Source organism: Pelodiscus sinensis, chromosome 6, assembly GCF_052426305.1.
Source record: "Pelodiscus sinensis isolate ZL-2025 chromosome 6, ASM5242630v1, whole genome shotgun sequence".
Classification (NCBI taxonomy): Eukaryota; Metazoa; Chordata; order Testudines; family Trionychidae; genus Pelodiscus; species Pelodiscus sinensis.
In genome coordinates, this window is record NC_143057.1 from 115,461,657 (window position 1) to 115,480,729 (window position 19,073).

Consider the following 19,073-nt stretch of genomic DNA (forward strand, 5'->3'; position numbering starts at 1 on the left):
GTTGCTTTTATTTTCATTTTGCTCTTCTTTATTTTTTAATACCTAGACACATTGTTTTTAAATACACAGACACATTTTCAAAGCTGCATACAGCTGCTGAGTAGAGTTGCCAATTTTGGTTGGATGTATTCCTGGAGATTTAATCACGTGACATAATTGTTAATTAAAGATTCATTTTTAATTCCAGGAGACTCCAGGTCAATCTTGGAGAGTTGGCAATACTACTGTGGAGGCATGTGCAATCTCCATACAGACCCATCGTGTGGAACACCACCTACCTTTTCCACACAGAGGCCTCCAGTTATGCCATTCCCAGTCAAAGCATGCAAATACCAATTCGTAGGATTTCATCTGGATTACACTGGAGCTCTCCATGAACATGTGTAGGGATGTGGTGTGGGAATGAGCAAGTCATCCACAAATGGTAACATGGATGTAGCACGGCCAACTGGCCTGGCCATGCATTGCCAAGATCATGTCTGAAACACAGAAGAGGAAGTGGCAAGCCAGGTCTGCTATTCAGGCCTGGCTGTTGGTAAATTGCCATGCTGACCTGGTACTAAAGCACAGATGCACTATGTCATGCACTATGTGAAGATTGTGCCCCAAGCCAATGTCCTTAATACCACAGAACTGCGCTAGTAGCCACTCTGAACACAGGCTTTTCATCTTGAAAGGCCCTTGCTGTACCAAATTGACTGCCTGATAATCTGGGATGTGCTGCCAGCATGAACCATGGGGTTTTTGTTAGCCTTGGAGGGACCTACACAAAACTGAGATGACCCATTTCTCTCATAGTTCTTATTTTAGTAAAGCTACACTGAATAATTTAAGTGTTGGTCTTAAAAAATCTGAAGTAGTTTGGGAATGAAAGCAGGAATGTTTGCCCATTCACTTCCTGCAAATACAGGTTTATAGTTGGTATTTGAATGTAAATATGTGCAGTTGCTTAATATGACAAAAGGAGCATTTTCCAGTCACAAACAAGGATGACGGCTGGAAAAAACGTCTCGCAGAGTCAGTCAGTGGTATGAGATGTAGATGTTTCCCTACCAGCTTCACTGACTACTTTTAACAGGCTTCTTGATGTGATATTAATATTAGCTAGGCAGAAAGTTTCAAAAAGACCATTTTTCTTTTCACTGGAATTTGCCAATTTGCCCCACTTGAAACGTGGCACAGAGAGGGGTCTTTTTCACAGCATTCCAATGAAACCCAGCTTTTGCAACTTGCCGCCTTGCCCATCTAGCTCCTCCGGAACCACTTGTTGCTGGAGTGCCCACAGCTCCAGCCTAGTCCACCGGATAGACTGTCTGAGAATGGGCATCCTCAAGACTTCTGCACCTGCTTCCCAGGGCTCAGATGACACACAGAGCCAGCAGGCCTCACAGTCAGAGTCCCATGGGATACCTATCTCCCAGAATTCCAAGCTTTAAGTTGCTGTAGAGCCAGGACTTCCGGGGTCCCAGCTGCCCAGCAGCCCACCACCCAGACATCTGTTTCAAAAAGAAAGATTTCAATTTTGGAACATGACATTTGTTCGGGGTTCTGTTACATGAAGATTTTATTTTCCACGTTCCATCAGAACAAAACCAAATTTTGAAATTGCAGAATCTTCTGCAAACTGGAATCGCTGTTGTCTGCCCTGCCTCAGTTAATGTGTAAAATGCATTAACATGTATTTTAATAAAGCACAAGTTTAAAACACACAGTAGCCAAAGGGATCTATGCATAAATGAACTGTCCTACTGAGTTCTTTCAATGTTAACCACCTGGTATTTCCTTATTAAAATGTACTGAGGAATAATATTACTAAGAAATTATTAATTATTATTATTATTATTTAATAGTTATACTGTGGCAGTACCCAGTGATCCCAGTCATGATTGGGACCCCCTCCCATTTGCTATGTGACATAAATACATAGACAGGCTGTCCCTGCCGTGCAGAGCTCATAGCAGAAGAAGGCAAGCAACATAAGATGGGTGGGTGGAAATGGGGGAGGATCAATTACACATAATGTGTTCATACATTGTCAATATTATATACATATATTATCACCAGTGGAGAGAGCCAGAAAGGGAGCTGTATGGTCACATCGACAGGAAGATAATCTGAGTGGCTGTTCTGTTGGGAGAGGGAGGTGCAAGAGACTGTCAGGCAAGCCAAAGAGCTGGAGGTGGCAGGATTGTCACCTGTTTGGCCTTTAACCTGCCTGGCCAGTTTTTGTACTGCCTTGTGTGTACACAGACTTATTTTGCCTTTTTTTCCCCCCTCCTGGTGACCATGCAGCAGTCTTGTAATTTCTGTGTACTTCACATGGCTGAGAGCACAGCCAGCACACAGGTTCTGCGGAGGAGGACTAAAATGATTTTAGTACTTCACATGACTGGAGCGCATGACCTATGAGGAGAGACTGAAGGTATGTCTACACTAGCTTGTTAATTCGAGCTAGGTAGGCAAATCAGGCAACCAGAGTTGCAAATGAAGCCCAGGATTTAAATATCCCGGGCTTTATTTGCATGTTCTCATCCAGCCGCCATTTTTAAATCCCCCTTAGTTCGAACGAACTGCCCGCGGCTACACGCAGCAGTATAAAGTTAATCGAAACTAACTCCTTAGTTCATATCAACTGTTACTCCTCGTGGAATGAGGTGTAACAGTTAATCCGAACTAAGGACTTAGTTCGGATTAACTTTAAACTGCCTCCTGTAGCCGCGGGCAGTTCATTCGAACTAAGGGGGATTTAAAAATGGCGGCCGGACGGGAACATGCAAATAAAGCCCGGGATATTTAAATCCCAGGCTTCATTTGCAACTCCAGTTGCCTGATTTGCCTACCTAGTTCGAATTAACGAGCTAGTGTAGACATACCCTGAGGGATTTGGGTTTGTTTAGTCTGCAAAAGAGAAGAGTGAGGGATTTGATAGCAGCCTTCAACTTCCTGAAGGGACGTTCCAAAGAGGACGGAGAAAGGCTGTTCACAGTAGTGATGGATGGCAGAACAAGGAGCAATGGTTTCAAGTTACAGTGGGGGAGGTCGAGGTTGGCTATTAAGAAAAACTATTTCACTAGGAGGGTGGTGAGGCACTGGGATGGGTTACCTAAGGAGGTGGTGGAATCTCCATCCCTACAGGTTTTTAAGTCTTGGCTTGACAAAGCCCTGGCTGGGTTGATTTAGTTGGGATTGGTCCTGCCTTGGGCAGGGGCCTGGACTTGATGACCTCCTGAGGTCTCTTCAAGCTCTATGATATGATTCCTGCTGCGTATGTTGGGCCTCCAATCTGCTGAAACTGCAGCAGCTCCTCTCAGCCAAAGTACCAGGAAGTGGGACTTACCTGAGGCTCACCAAGAGGGAGATGTGAGGAGAGGGATGGGGAAGGTAGGGGATCTTGGGAGGGGATAGTATAGAGCTCCCACAAAGGCTGAAGTATGGGGTTGAGGCCAGTGGTCAGTTTTTCTGTGTCTCAGAGGTGGCCATCCTAGGATGTTGTGGTATGAAAGTCCATAGAGGATGGTGAAAGTCTGAGGGTATGTCTACACTACAAAGTTAGTTCGAACTAACGGACGTTAGTTCGAACTAACTTTGATAGGCGCTACACTAGTGCTCCGTTAGTTCGAATTTAATCCAAACTAACGGAGCGCTTAGTTCGAACTAGGAAAACCTCATTTTACGAGGATTAAGCCTAGTTCGAACTAGCTAGTTCGAATTAAGGGGTATGTAGCCCCTTAATTCGAACTAGTGGGAGGCTAGCCCTCACCAGGTTTCCCTGGTGGCCACTCTGGCCAACACCAGGGAAACTCTTCTGCCCCCCTCCCGGCCCCGGACCCCTTAAAGGGGCATGGGCTGGCTACGGTGCCCGTGCCAGGTGCAAGCCTGCCAGCACCCAGCCAGCAGACCCTGTACCTGGCACGGATCGAGCCACCATTCTGATGCCCCCCAGCCCTTCCCCTCTTCCCGGGACCAGGCTGACGGCTCCCGGGAGCTTACCCGGGACCGCAAGAGGTGGGCACCCACCTGGGCTAGTGCAGACATCGTGGACCTCATCCACGATCTCCGCACTAGGCACAGGAAAGTGGCTGTCTAGGGCAGGAGAGCTGCCAGCCTGGCCACCCAGGAGCAGGTGTGCAAGAGAATCAAGGGGGTCCAGTGAGACCCCCGACCCTGAGCCCTGAGGCTTACAATGGCCGTCCTGGGTCAGACCAAAGGTCCATCTAGCCCAGTAGCCTGTCTGCCGACAGCGGCCAACCCTAGGGACCCTGGAGGGGATGGACCGAAGACAGTGACCAAGCCATTTGTCTCGTGCCATCCCTCTCCAGCCTTCCACAAACCTTGGGCAGGGACACCACTCCTACCCCCTGGCTAATCCCACTCCATGGACCCAGCCTCCATTACTTGATCTCACTTCCCTTTAAACTCTGTTCTAGTTCTAGCCTTCACAGCCTCCTGCAGGAAGGAGTTCCACAGGTTGACTCTTTGCTTTGTGAAGAACAACTTTCTGTTACTAGTTTGAAGCCTGCCACCCATTCCTTTCCTTTGGTGTCCTCTAGTCCTTCTTTATGGGAACTAATGAAGAACTTTTCTGTATGCACCCTCTCCACCCCACTCATGCTTTTAGAGACCTCTATCCTGTCCCCCCTCCATCTCCTCTTTTCTAAGCTGAAAAGTCCCAGTCTCTTTAGCCTCTCTTCATATGGGACCTGTTCCCAACCCCTGATCATTTTAGTTGCCCTCCCCTCTCCCAGCCTCTCTCTTCCCCTCTCCCACCTCCTTTTCCCAGTCTCCCCCAGTTTTGTTCAATAAAGACAGATTCCATTTTGGAAGACACGTTATCTTTATTTTGTACATCAAGAAGAGGGGCTAGGGAAGGGTAAGTGGAAGGAAGTGAGGGAGGAATGGGGCACGAGCCCCCGATGGGGAGGACTGGGCTGGCTCTGCGGGCTTCTGGGGGTGGAAGCTCTCCTGCAGCCCCCCAATTGTCCCTTCTCCCCAGATGGCAGCCTGCGGCAAGTGCAGCCGGGCTGATGGCCGAGTGGTGTGATGTGCCCAGTGTGGGTAGTCCGGGCACTCCAAGCCAGGACTACTTTGCAAACGGGGCACCCCTGAGAACTGTCTGTCCGGGGTGGGGGTCGGGACCCTTTAAGCACAGCCCTCGGCTAGCCTGAGAAAGCATCTCCACGCTCTAAGTTCTTCTCTGATGCCCTGACGGCACTACTTCCAGCCATCCTTAAGCCCGGTTCAGGGTCCACTTAATGTGGACATGCTAGTTCGAATTAGCAAAACGCTAATTCGAACTAGTTTAGTCTGGATACGTTAGTTCGAATTAGCTTAGTTCGAATTAACTAATTCGAACTAAGTTAGTTCGAATTAACATTGTAGTGTAGACATACCCTGAGCTATTTAAACAGAATGAAAAGGTCTGATTTTTTTTTCTTTTAGAAATGTGATGGAGGATGGATCTGCAGGAACTGCATACCAGAGGCACTCTGAGGTCACAGCAAGGACGTCAGACATGGCTCTGATTTAAGCCAGTTTTAAGCCAACAGTCCTGCTTTTCTAAGGTATTGGATGGGGGATGCCATTTTGAAAAGCAGGCCATGGTATGATCTGACACCCATGCTAATAGGGATGAGGTGATCCAGGATGGTCTTCAAAATGGTGTCCCCCAGGCAGCCTTACTCCATGCCAGCAGGGGCAGGCTCACACCCATGTGGACGGACCCACATCATTCTCAGAAGTGCTAGAGTATCCAATATTCTTGAAACACACAAATGGCCTCTGTACTCCCAGTTTACAGGCGTGAGGGTGGTGGTGGTGTCAACAGGGACCAAAAATGTGGGAGGGTTTCAAGAGTAAGTTTAGCAATTCTATTTTCTCAGTGTAGGCCCACTGAATGGGGGAGGGGACAAAGGGACCACTGCCCTAGGGCCTGGCAATTCAAAAGCAGCAGCAACCATAGTTCCAGGTCCTCTAAGTCAGTACTGGAGGCCTGGGTAGCACACTCTGGAAGTGCTGAAGGGCTGGCGGGGGGACACTAGCCCCCAGTCTCACCCATTTTGCCTGTTCCCCTGCCTTTTCCAGCAGGCCCCCCTGACTCCGTGTTCTCTTTCAGCTGAGAGAAAACATCCTCAGAGAAATTATAGCGACATGCTGACCTGTGGGATTTGAGGCGCAAAAGATCTTGGGTAAAATTAATCCCAGGTGAAATTCACCAGTTCTGCCAGTCCATTAGAATATGATGTCTACATTCTCCAGTCCTGTTCTGTAAGATCATCTTAATTTGAATTAAGAATGCCTGTAGCACACCTTTCATTTCTGTAGCCCGAGAAATATTCTTAATGGACAAATTTTCCACTTCAAAAAAGCCTCTCCTATTAAATCTAATATAAATGCATAAGTTAAAATTCCTAAATGGACATATTACTTAGGTTGGGGGGGAAAAAAATCTTAAAGTGTGTTAAATGCAATAAATTCAAGGAGATGAATAGTAATATATGTTTCAGGAATCATGGTGCAATAGATGAAGATACAAAACCTATTACTGATCTAATAATTAACAAGTAATTACTGTCTCTTTGAATCTTAATAAGAACATAATACTGGCCATACTGGGTCGGACCAAAGGTCCATGTAGCCCAGTATCCTGTCTTCTGACAGCGTTTAATGCCAGGTGTCCCAGAGGGAATGAACAGAACAGATAATTTTCAAGTGATCCATTCTCTGTCATCCATTCCCAATTACTGGCAGAGGCTAAGGACACCATCTCTGCCCATTCTGGCTCACTACCATTGAGGGACCTATCCTCCATGAATGTATCTAGTTCTTTTTTTAATCCTGTTTTAATCTCGGGCTTCACAACATCCTCTGGCAAGGAATATAAAAAAAAATATTTTATGTGTATGAAAAAATATGTTGTATGTTGTGTGGAAAAAATACTCCCTTTTGTTTGTTTTAAACCTACTGCCTATTAATTTCAGTCACATAACTGTGTTATGAGAAGGAGTTAATAACACTTATTTACTTTCTTCATACCGGTCATGATTTTATAGACCCCTTTAAGGCATCCCAAGAATGGAAAAACCCAGAGCCACTAATCATTTTTTAAATGTAGGTCAATAGAACAATAAGAGTGTGTGTTACATAGGCAGTGGAGGGTTTTTTGTACCAGAACACTCGTTTGTATAAAATAAATGGCAGTCAATCACGCTAACTTGTAAGATGAATCATTTAGATAAATATTTGTCAGTGTTTGATTGAAAACCACCAAACTTGCATGGTAGAAAACATTGTAAACTAAATCTCCAAGACTAAATATTACCCCCCTGTGCCACCTAGACTTTCAGTTATATATTTCTCTAAATAAACAAGATTGTTTCCTTGTGTCTCAATTTTCTGACTCTAAGGCCTTAATCTTTACTGATATTTGCGCATCTATGGGAGTCAGACGCCTGAATACCCTTGTGGGTGTTGGACTACTTTTCTTTACATGTTGCTGAGATACAAGGTCCTAAAATGTCCAAGCCCAAAGAGATAATTAGAAAAAACAAAAGCTGACATTAACAAAACACCTCATCATCTTTCTAACGTCTTCTCTATATTAGAAAGAGTATTCATTGCTGACAACACTAGGCATAGCTGAACGAGTGGTGAACACAGTGTAACTATAATCATAGCCAGTTACAAATCACATTCAGGACTGGTGCAGAAACAATTATTAAAAATCCAATTGATACTATTGCAGCTGAAGTCCTTTTTGGTCATGGAGGAGGAACCAGAATTTAACCCTCTGTATCACATATGTGAACAAAACTAACTTCAAGACACCTGAGAGATCACCAAAGATATTAAGCATTAGCATTTCTAGGTAGAGAGCTGATGATTGGCATTGGATTAATGCCAATTGAAACTATCACTTTTTGGTAACGTGATGGCTACATCATAAGGTGACTGCCCTGTACTAAATGGTTTCATTTGCTGGTTTAAGTTGACAGTTGTGCAATGGCCTTGTATTTCTGGAACTTTACAGATCCATTCCTTAGTACAAGCTTTTCTTTTACAAAAAGACCAGCATGTTGTAGCTTGGGGAACATGTATGACAAGTGAGCGCATCAGTAATTAATTTTGCTTTGCTGTCCAACATTCTTGTGGGCACATCCCAGCAATGCTGCCTAGGGAGTACTAATAGTCTTTAGTCAAGATTTGCTGCATGTGTAAGTGAACTAGTTTCCAAAACTTTTATTCTTAATTTTCAGGACAAAATGAAGATGATGTAGCAGGGAGTCCATTTGTATCAGCAACCTTCCCAACAGACTGGAGAGTAGGTTACCACATTCTGTACTAGGTATGGAGCTTCCTGGCAACTTTCCACTGGGTCTTCCTCCAGGGAGGTGAGGAACCCTTTCTGAACATTAGAACAAATCAACTTCCCATTAGAAGTCACGAGGTCCATATTTGTGTTAAGCATAACTTGCTGACTTTGTATCTTTCACTATCATGTATATTTTAGAAATAAAACCTTTGATTTCTTTGTCTTTTTATAGTTTTGAAAATAATTTTTCTCCTGTGACCTCCCTTGCAAAAATTCATATTTTCTATGCAAAACCACACTGCCTTATGTGCAGAAGATGAGCATAACTAGGAGTTCATTGCAAGATAGAGGCCAATGATATTGTAGCAATGGGGAATATTGGAAACCTAGAAACATACCATTCTGTGCAATTAATCCATCTACAGGTGAGAATGTTCACCCAAAATTTGTCAAATGCTTTCATATAATAATTGGAGAAAGCTTCAATCTATGTGGTGAAGTCCACAGAGTAGAAGATTTCCAATGAATTATTTATTGTGAGTTATTCAGTGTGGTCTTGGTAAGAGGGTGCTTACTTTCACAATTTGCATTGGGTTACTTCTGACATATTTTATGCATTTGGATGCCCTTTGATTGGAAGAGGATATGGATCATTTTTTGAGAGATTGTGAAAGGAAGGTTTCTGTATTTAATCTTGGGCTACTATTCTACAAGAAGTATCTGTCATAAGTAAGACATGGAAAGTAATTGTCCCACTCTACTCTGCATTAGTGAAGATACAGCTGGACTATTCCATTCCATTTTGGGCACCACAAACTTTAGGAACAATACAGACAAATTGGAGAAAGTCCAAGGAAAACAACAAAAATGAAAGTAGGTTTAGAACAACTGACTTATGTGGGGAGGTTAAAAAACCTGTATATTTTTAGTCTTGAGAAAAGAAGACTGAGGGAGGAACCAGTAACAGTTTTCAGCTATCTAAGGGCTATTATAAAGAGGATGGAGAGCAATTATTCTCCATGTCCACTGAAGGTAGAACTAAAAGCTAATGATATAATCTGCAGAAAAAGAGATTTAAGGAGAACCTAACTATAAGGTGAGTTGTGCTGGAGAAGGTTATCAAGAGGTTCTGAAATTCCCTTCTTTGGAGGCTTTAAGGACAGGTTAAACAAATACCTGTAATGGGCGGTCTAAGTATACTCAATCCTTCTGAGCACAGGAGGATGAACTAGGTGACCTCTTGAGCTCCTTTCAATCTCTACATTTCTTTGATACAATCTGTGAAACTCACCTTGAATCTGGCCAGAGGAAGGGAAGTGGAATATTTTCAGACAGAAACAATACTTCTAAAGCACTTTCATTTTTATCATATTATTGGATATTAGTAAGGGGAGGGCTACATTTTAATGGTATAAATTGGCCGCATTTATGGAACCTTAACACCAGAATATCAAAAAGGATTTGTATATAGTTAATGACATGCACTAAAATTTACCTAAATACTAAAAGGCTTACGGTTTCAGCAAAAAAGTTTGTTGCCTTCCAACTAATTATGGGAGAAAACCTTTAAGTATTTGTTGTCTTCCAACATAGGAAGGTGTTTTCAAAAGTTAGGAGAGAGAAAAATGATAATTGTGACTCAGAAATGTAGACAGACATGCTAGTGTCTTAGCTATGAGACTGTCCATCGATGAAAAGTATGGAAATATGCATTAACTACTGGTGTTTAAGGTTTTGTTTGTTCTTTAAAGGCTCCAACTATTCCTTACCTTTGCATCCATTCTCCAAAAACTATTTCCTGAAAACTAATAGTTTTACCATCCTCACCGTGATTTATTTGCATGGGCAAAAAGTCAGGCAATTCAGTCCCTCCCCCAAAATTAGAAGTTTGCTGGCTCTGATGTATTCAGGCAAGGAATAATCCTCCACTATATTTTTCTGCTGTGTTCATGATCATTTGATAAATATACTGCAGACACAGTACTTACCTCAGTCTGTAGCTCTGAGAGCTTTGTAAATTGTCCCTCCTTGCTGGGAATTTCAGAAATAATTCAGTGCTCACAATGGATGTCAATTTCAAAAGGCACGCTGTAAATATATTTACTGAATAGCTGGTCTGAAATGAAGGCACTGAAATTTACTCTCAGTGTGTGGCTGTTTATATAGTTTAGACATGACATGGGAACACCTCAAGTACTTTTCATTGCCACTGAACTTCACTGACATTTCAAACTCGAACAGTTGTATGTAACTTTTTTATAAACACTTAGCCATTTCACCCCTGAAACTGGGCCTTTGGGATTATTACAATTCTGATGCCAGCAACCCAGGTGCCAGCTCATGCCAAGGTCCAGGGCCTCTCTGGACACTAACAAATGCATAGTTGGAAACCAGTCTGGTTTACCTGTAGGTCAGTAACGTTAAAATAGATATTAATGCTATAAGAATGTACTTAGACTTTACAGAATGCTTGTAGGATGCTTCACATATTAATCTTACTTATGTCTGCATCCCACGGTGAAAAGTTATATTGACTGTTTAATTAAGGTAACGCTCTTGTTCTGTACACAAGATGGCCCACTGAAGACGTTGTATAGCATTCAATAATGCTACAAAGAAGGATAAACCATCTTGTTAGTCTTTAAAGTGCTACATAGTCCTGTTTTTTGTTTCAGCTAGGCCAGACTAACACAGCTACATTTCTATTACTATTCTACAAAGAGGGAGACCTTGTTGATTGCATTCCTAACTCCCTCCATGAAGGGGGAACCTACACATGAGCTCGTCCCATCACCCTGGTATCTGTGATGAAGGGGATAAAAATCCCTAATAAGAATAAATTTGGTCTATTCTGTTTGTACTCTGAGGGGCAAAGATTCCTAAATACAAGGAAACAATCCGCATGCTGCATGGCTTGGTCCTACTTCCTGTTTTAACCTTGTAAGTAAAATTTTCTTTGTTAATAAATCTTTAGTTAGTTTATTATGGTATTAGCTACAGGCATTGTCTTTAGTTTGAGAACTGAGAACAATTGACCTGGAGTAAGTGACTGGTCCTTTGAGACTTGGAGTTACCTGATTATTGCTGTGACTTTTGGTACAATGATAATCTACCACATATTCCAGCTAGACTAGAGTGCCGAAGGAGACTCCATGACTCCAGGGCAAGATTGTTACAGTGCTTTAGGAGTTCATTCCTATTACTAGGTTAGTGAACACTATAGACCATACCTGCCCTGCTTTTTTGACAGTCTGCCATGAGGTTGGCACTCGTAGTTGTGAGCCATTCCAGGCAGTATGACAACAATATCCAGTGGAGAATCAGAGAAAGTTTTTACATGGCTACCATCTTCAATTCTGACCATCTCCACTGATTCCTGCTGTTGCAGCTTCTCTCAGAAAATAATTAATTCTAACCTGCTGCTGTCATTTCCTTTAGGTATGGAGGAAAGGAATTAAATGTAACTCACTGCCAGCAGACACATGTGGTGATAGTCAAGTGAGTATTGTATAAGGAGATCTGATATGAAGCTGTTCCAGTCTATGGCTAATCTTGCTATAAATATCCCTTTTAAATTACATATTCCAGTCAAATAGCTCAAATGCTTGATTGCTCAGGTTAGCTTGCTGATGACAGTGCTGCTCCTAAGTGGCGAGGAAAGTTAGCTCTTGAGGAAATGACAGCTGCTCTTCTAGAAATAATCAGGTTTACCGAACATGTCTCCTAAATGTTGACTTCATCAGTAGGCCTGCAGCAGAACTTAAAGTGGCCTGCTTCTGCAATCCAGAATTTCTCCTTGCTATTATCTACTGAACCCAGGCAATGCATAAAGGGAGCAAGAGTGTCATGACAGTTCTCTTTTCAGGTCACCTGAGAGAGAAGGATGGTCTTAGGATACAGGCATGCAGCTGGCTCACAGGAGAACTGTATTCAGTTTCCATTTCTACCACAAGCTTCTAGTATATCACTGCAACAAATCCCTACTCTCTCTGTATCTGACTTTCGCACCCGTGAAATGGAGGTACTTTCTTCTCTCACACCTTTTGTCTGTCTTTTTTGTCCACAACACAGGTTCTGTGCAGTGAGGGCAGTCCCTTAGGGCTTATCTTCACTTACCCCAGGATTGACATTCCAGAGATCAATCTCCCAGGGGTCAATAGTGCCCCTGTAGACCTCGGTACTCCACTGGATCATGAGGAGCAAGGAAAGTTGACAGAAGAGTTTCTTCCATCCACCTCCTGCAGTAGGGACACCGCAGAAACTAGACCTAAGATACATCATCTGCAGTGATGTTATTCTTGTACCTGAAGTTGTGTATCTTAGGTTTACTTTCCCCCATCGGTAGACCTGGCCTTAGTATGTGCTTGCTCAGCAACCAGCACAGTGGAACCTTGAACTTGGTGGGGACCTCGGTGTGTTACCACAATACAGTAATATACAACAGCTGACCTGTTGCCTGACTGATTTTATTTATTTAATGCCTTGACTTGGGCTTTCTCTCTTGCAGGCTCTCTAAAGGGAATTTCCCTCTGTTGGAGGACACCTAATTGTGGGTATATTTTATCTCTTTATCACATTCCCTCCTTGGTTACTCCTGTGCCATCCCATGTTGATGTGACATTGGCCAAACTGGATATCTCTAAGACAAAGGATTAAGGGATACAAATCAATTATTTGAAATAGTAACACACAAAAACTTGTTGGGGAACATTTTAACTTGCCCAGGAACTCACTAATGGATCTAAAAATGACTATACTATTACAAAGCAATTTCAAAACCCAGTTGGAGAGAGAAGCTGTGGAACTTGTTTTCATTTACAAATTTGACACTTGTAATCAAGGTTTGAACAAAGACCTGAACTGGATGGGCTACTAATGACTTCAAGGGCTAAGTATTGGATACTCATAGCCCACTCTATTAGCCTCATTTAGCACAGACACTCTAATTGGTAGTATTTTTTTCCTTCTCTTTCCCTCCCCATCCCCTCTCTTTTTGTTATTTATTTGTACTTTGGACCCCTTACTCCATTCATCTGAAGAAGTGAGCTGTGCCCATGAAAGCTCATGATACTATCTACATTTTTTGTTAGTCTCTAAGGTGCCACAGGACCATTCATTGTTTTTTAAGTTTTTTCATGTTGACAGCATGGATGTAACTGAGGGCAGAGTTTGTCTTTCCATAGCCCTGAATCAAGATGTCATTACATGGAATAAGCTTAATTTACCCTGACATGTGCATCCACAGTTCCTGTTGACTTTGGTGGAATTGCTGTGGTGTCTGTGTACCTTGGGACAGAATTTAGCCCAATCTCATCACTAACACAGCAGGCTGCAGATAGCTACAGATATCTAGTGATGTGTTAATGGCCTGGTAAACAACAAACCTGCTAACTGTAACAAATCCATGGCTGCAGTTCTAATTAGATGAGGGACATTGCCTTTATGTGTGACTGTGAGACACCATGCACACCTTTGCTGCTATCTATTATAAATAATAATAAAGGAAACATCAGAGCCCTCATTTAAGCTGTGCACATGCACCATCACAGAGGGGACCAGACAAACATTCAGCTCCAGAAACTCTGTCCATCATCTGCCAAGGCAAGTTAGTCTCCAGAGAGAGGGGACAAAGAAATAACAGATCTTTGTCTTCAAAGGACTTTGCTTCTTTTTTGCTGTTGTGGGTGGGTTGTTCCATATTGCCTCCTTGATGCTTTATAGATACATACGCTACTCAGCATTATGTGAAGGTCAGCATCCTTTCCTTCTTGACATCTTACCTCTGGGCTCTAGAGACAGTGTCTTCTCTGTTCTCCTCCTACTTTCTTGATTGTTCCCTCACCATCTTTTATACTATGTTTTCCTCTCTTTCTAGCTGTGGCTGATTCCTGAGGATTCTGTACTCAGCCCTTTGCTCTTCTCAATTTACAGTCTGTCGCTAGGCAGTCTTGCCCACTTATACATCTCTAAAGCTATCCTCTCTATGTTGTTAACCAACTTCCCCCTAAGCTGCACGGCAGCACAGCCCAATGGCTGCTTAATGAACCCCACCAAGGGGATCGTGGCTGCCTGGCTCCAAGAGGGGTACTTCTCCCTCAGCTACAGCAGCATGGGTGGAGCTCATCAAGCAGCTGCAGGGCCGTGATACCACACAGCTTAGAGGGAAGCCTGCTGTTAATTCTCACAGATCTGGCTTTCACTTGTCTCCCTCCATCCAATCCAAAATCTCCATTTGTCTCTCTGACATCTCCTCTTGGATGTCTCATCATCAGCTTACATTAATGCAGCAAAAATTGTGCTTCTTATCTTCTCCCCCGAATCTTTTCCACGCCCCACACATATCTTCTTTATTACTGTCAAGTGCTGTCCCCCTCTTTTGATTCCCAACAATAGATTTGGACTATCCAAGCTTCTGACAAGAAGGTGAGATTAGATAGATAGATAGATAGATAGATAGATAGATAGATAGATAGATAGATAGATAGATAGATAGATAGATAGATAGATAGATAGATAGGGGAATTACTTGGGGATACTTCTGTCTGCTCACAGGACCATGGACAAACAGGATTATGGATTCGCTTCAACACAGAGTCTAACAGGGATAATTTGTTTTATTAGTCTCACTGCGTCACTGCTACTACAGACAAAGTACACATCAGCAAACACTACAGAGCAATGCATATAAAAGTAAAAGGCATTTGGAATGCTTACATCCCTTCTACCACAGGGAGTCCCATCCCTGATCCTCGCTTCAAGGACTGCGGTCGATGTGGCTCCAGCTGGGAGAATCCAGGGCACCCTCCTAGGTCTAATGAAACTCACCAGGTACGGAATGAATGAAACTCACCAGGTACAGAACTCCCTCACTAGTTATATTCCAGTTGTTTACTGGGTGTATGCATACTGGCTCAACACTATTCTTATCACTCTTGTGAGCTGAGATCAAGGTCAAACTTGTTTACCGCTTAGTAGTTTCCCTGCTCAAGTGCATGGGTTAAAGCTGATAAGGGCCAGCTGGTGTTTGCGTTTGCAGGGTACAAGGCTATACTAGGCTGGGTACTGTAAGGATGGAAACTTCCATCCCAGTTTGCTGAGGTGCATGCCCCCCATACTGCTTCTTATATGACAACTTCTCAAAGAAAAGAGCTCTGTAAATGTCAAGCAGACTCCGATGAAACGACTCCAGTTTTAAATTGCAAAGAGCCAGATCAGATTCTGGCCAATGATATTTAAGTAAGAGAGAAGAAGAGTTTTTCCACATAGATCTCCCAACTCATTTTTTAAATTTGACATACAAAAATTTAATGGCTGCACATCAGGATTAATTTCTTCTCCATGTCCCCTGACATTCTCCCAGCTTTCTCTTTTTTGTAGGGCTCTAATTCTGCGAGTTTTAAAATTTTGCTTGTCTGTTAAAGTGAGCTGTGTTGTTTGAGACCATATACATTATTTCCACTCGTTAGCGATGCTTCCTGTGGCCAATTTGGGATCAGATTTGGCCCACGTCAGATTATGTTTTTGGCTAGTAGTAGGGAAAACTGGCAGCAGATGGCTTTGAGCTTTTTCAGCTTTCTATAGTTTCTGGAGTAGAACATATTTTCTTCAGGCTTTGGCTGATACAGTGGTCATTAATTGAATAATTGTTAATTCTCCTCCAAGGGCCATCTGCTGAAGGCCAGTCTAGCTAATTCCTAGCTGTAAACCTATGCAACAGCTCCATCTAGCAGTACAGTTACTAAATGCTACATGGCTGTATTTATTTTTGTAAGAACCAGGAAGAATCTAGTACCAAAAAAAAAGGATACATTCTAGGTGCTGTTGACAAAGGACATTACATACCATAATATTTCACTTACAGCTGTACAAAGCTTCCATGTAGTGTGTCATAACATAACATCATGACTCAATTTTCAAACAGAAACCATCCAAATCTGTGCATTCAAAACTTGCCCAAACATTTGCCATTCGGTTTATTGGCATATGGTTGTTCAAAACCAACTAGGTTCACTAAAATATCTTCATCTCTAACATTTTGCCATACCTCAGCAACATGAAAGCAGCCTCCATCAGACACAAATTGTATCTGTCATGCCAGGTAAAATGGTACAACAGATATTGTTGCTGCAGAGCCACAGAAAGCATTTGCCTGTGGCATAAACTTGTTCTCAAATACAAACTTTCTACAGATGGAATGTTAAAAAAACCCAACAAAACATCCCTACAGGTCTGGCTTTCTTGGATCAGTGAAAGAACAAATGTGAGGAGAGAGTGGTCTGAGGAATTACAGATAAGCTAAAGAGAAGAAAAAAAAAGAGTGCCATTTTCTTGGAGGGTGGGGGAGCAATGGAGGTATTTTAAGCAGATTTAGCTTTGGACATTTTTGCAGGAGTTAGGTGCCTACCTCCCTGGGGATCTTCTGTGAGTCTCCCTGCTCAGATAGTGCTCTGAAAAGTACGTTCCACTTTTCTGAGGAAACTTTTTCCCTCTTTGAAAAGTGCAGTTCCTGTTATGAGATCCTCATCAGGCTAAGGCCAGGAGATAGGCACAGTGCAAGGAAGCTGTGAAGGATCTCAGGAACCCTGCCAAAGGTATCCCTTACTTCATTGGATTCTCATGCTTCTTCCAAGGGCTGTGGAGAAGCAAACCTATCTTGCCAATTAAAGAATTTGGAGGGAATTCCATGAAGGGGCCCTACAAACGTCCCTTCCCCTTGGCTCTCTCCCACGGGCTCTGGCCCAACAACCTACATTCATACAAGATCTTTATATAACATGGTAGGTCTGTAGCAGCAGAGGTCATTTGGAGGGGGTGCTTATTTATCTCTGTCCTTTGCACTTTCCATAAATTGCTTTCTAACAACACCTTTCCCGGGAAGTAGCAGAAACAAGACTAGCCACTTTCAATGAAAACCCAATCTTTGTCCTTTAAACAGATTCCTTGGGGGCTGCACTTGCTTTTTGGCAACTGGAGAGATGTACAGTACAGCAAGTTGAGCTGAACAACAATTTTCATTTGCTAACCTTATCCATTATAAATAAAACATTTCCGAGAAGCCTGCTCTGACAGGGAGCCTGACTTCTGCTGGCTGTCAAAAATCATTCCATTAAATGCCACAGGTGGTCAGGAAGTCAAACATTATGACTAGATTTTAAAAATGGGGCTAGCTAATTTCATGACCACTAATGAGGTTTGAAGCTCTGTAAGATCACTTAATAAAGCTAATCCAATCTCATGTCTGGGTGTGTAAATCAATCATCTACGGTCAGGAAGGAATCTATCCCCATACTTCCTCCCCTTTCCTTTACAATAGTGCAGTTGGCTAGGTGTATGATGAGTGGGAGGGATTACATTTCTCTAAATCACGAGGAACTGCCTTCTGCTGGTAAGCAGATGGGCTAAAGAGTTGGTATACTAAATCTTGTGATTTATATTTTTAAAGTAGTGCAGAGGATTTAGCCGTGTGTCTTCTATTCAAGCAAATGTGTTATGTTTGTGTCCACACAGATTCAGCCAATAGCCTGGTCTATGCCTAAATCACAGATCAACCTAACGACATTGGTCAGGGTTGTGAAAAGTGTCATGCCATAGCTCTGCTGCTATAGCCAATGTAGAGATGACACATGCTCAGAGGTAATACACCTGCAAGTAAGGGTTTTTGAAATTCTACTCCGCTTGCTCTGCTGCACAGTCTCCCTTTAGTTGCCTTCTGCTCTCCACTCTGCTTTGTCCTCTGCATGTCCAGCCCCATTCTCGTCTCTCATGTGTCTCAGAATCTTCAGGTTGTCAAGATTCTATTAGCCAGATTTTCAAGAGCCATCGCTCCACAAGGTCACTGCAGGACAGAGGAAAGAGGCTGTACAAGTATTGAAAGGAAGGATGGCCCAGTGATTAGAACAGGACTTGGGAGACCCACATCCAATGCCCTGCTCTCCCGCAGACTTTCTTTGTGACTATAAGCAAATCAGCTCAGCACGAATGCTCAAAGTTACTTAGATGCCTAGTTCCCACTGAAGAGCTAGGCCTAAGATTCTCATGGTGGGATTTTTAGAAGTGCCTTGGTACATAATTCCCATTTCAAAACCAAGGAGATTTGAGCATCTAGGCACTCTGAAAATCTCGCCGCCTGCCTCAGTTCCCATCACTGAACGTAAAGAGATAATACGTCCCTACCCCATTGGGGTGTTGTGAGGATAAATGCATTAATGGCACTCCGAGACATAAAAGTATCTTAGGGTATGTCTACACTACCACCCTAGTTCTAACTAGGGTGGTTAATGTAGTCAATCAAAGTTGCAAATGAAGCCCGGGATTTAAATATCCCGGGCTTCATTTGCATCTTGCCAGGCAACACCATTTTTAAATCCCCGGTAGTTCGGACTCCGTGCCCGCAGCTACACGCGGCACCGAGTAGGTAGTTCGAATTAGGCTTTCTAATTCGAACTACCGTTATGAACGAGGTGTAACAAGGTGTAACGGTAGTTCGAATTAGAAAGCCTAATTCGAACTACCTACTCCGTGCCGCGTGTAGCTGCGGGCATGGAGTCCGAACTACCGGGGATTTAAAAATGGCGGCGCCCAGCAAGATGCAAATGAAGCCCGGGATATTTAAATCCCGGGCTTCATTTGCAACTTCGATTGACTACATTAACCACCCTAGTTCGAACTAAGGTGGTAGTACAGACATACCCTTAGATAGATACGAAGTGGTAGTACCTGCCTCCATTCTGTGCTGCAGCTCCTGAAGGATCCCTGGAGGGGAATA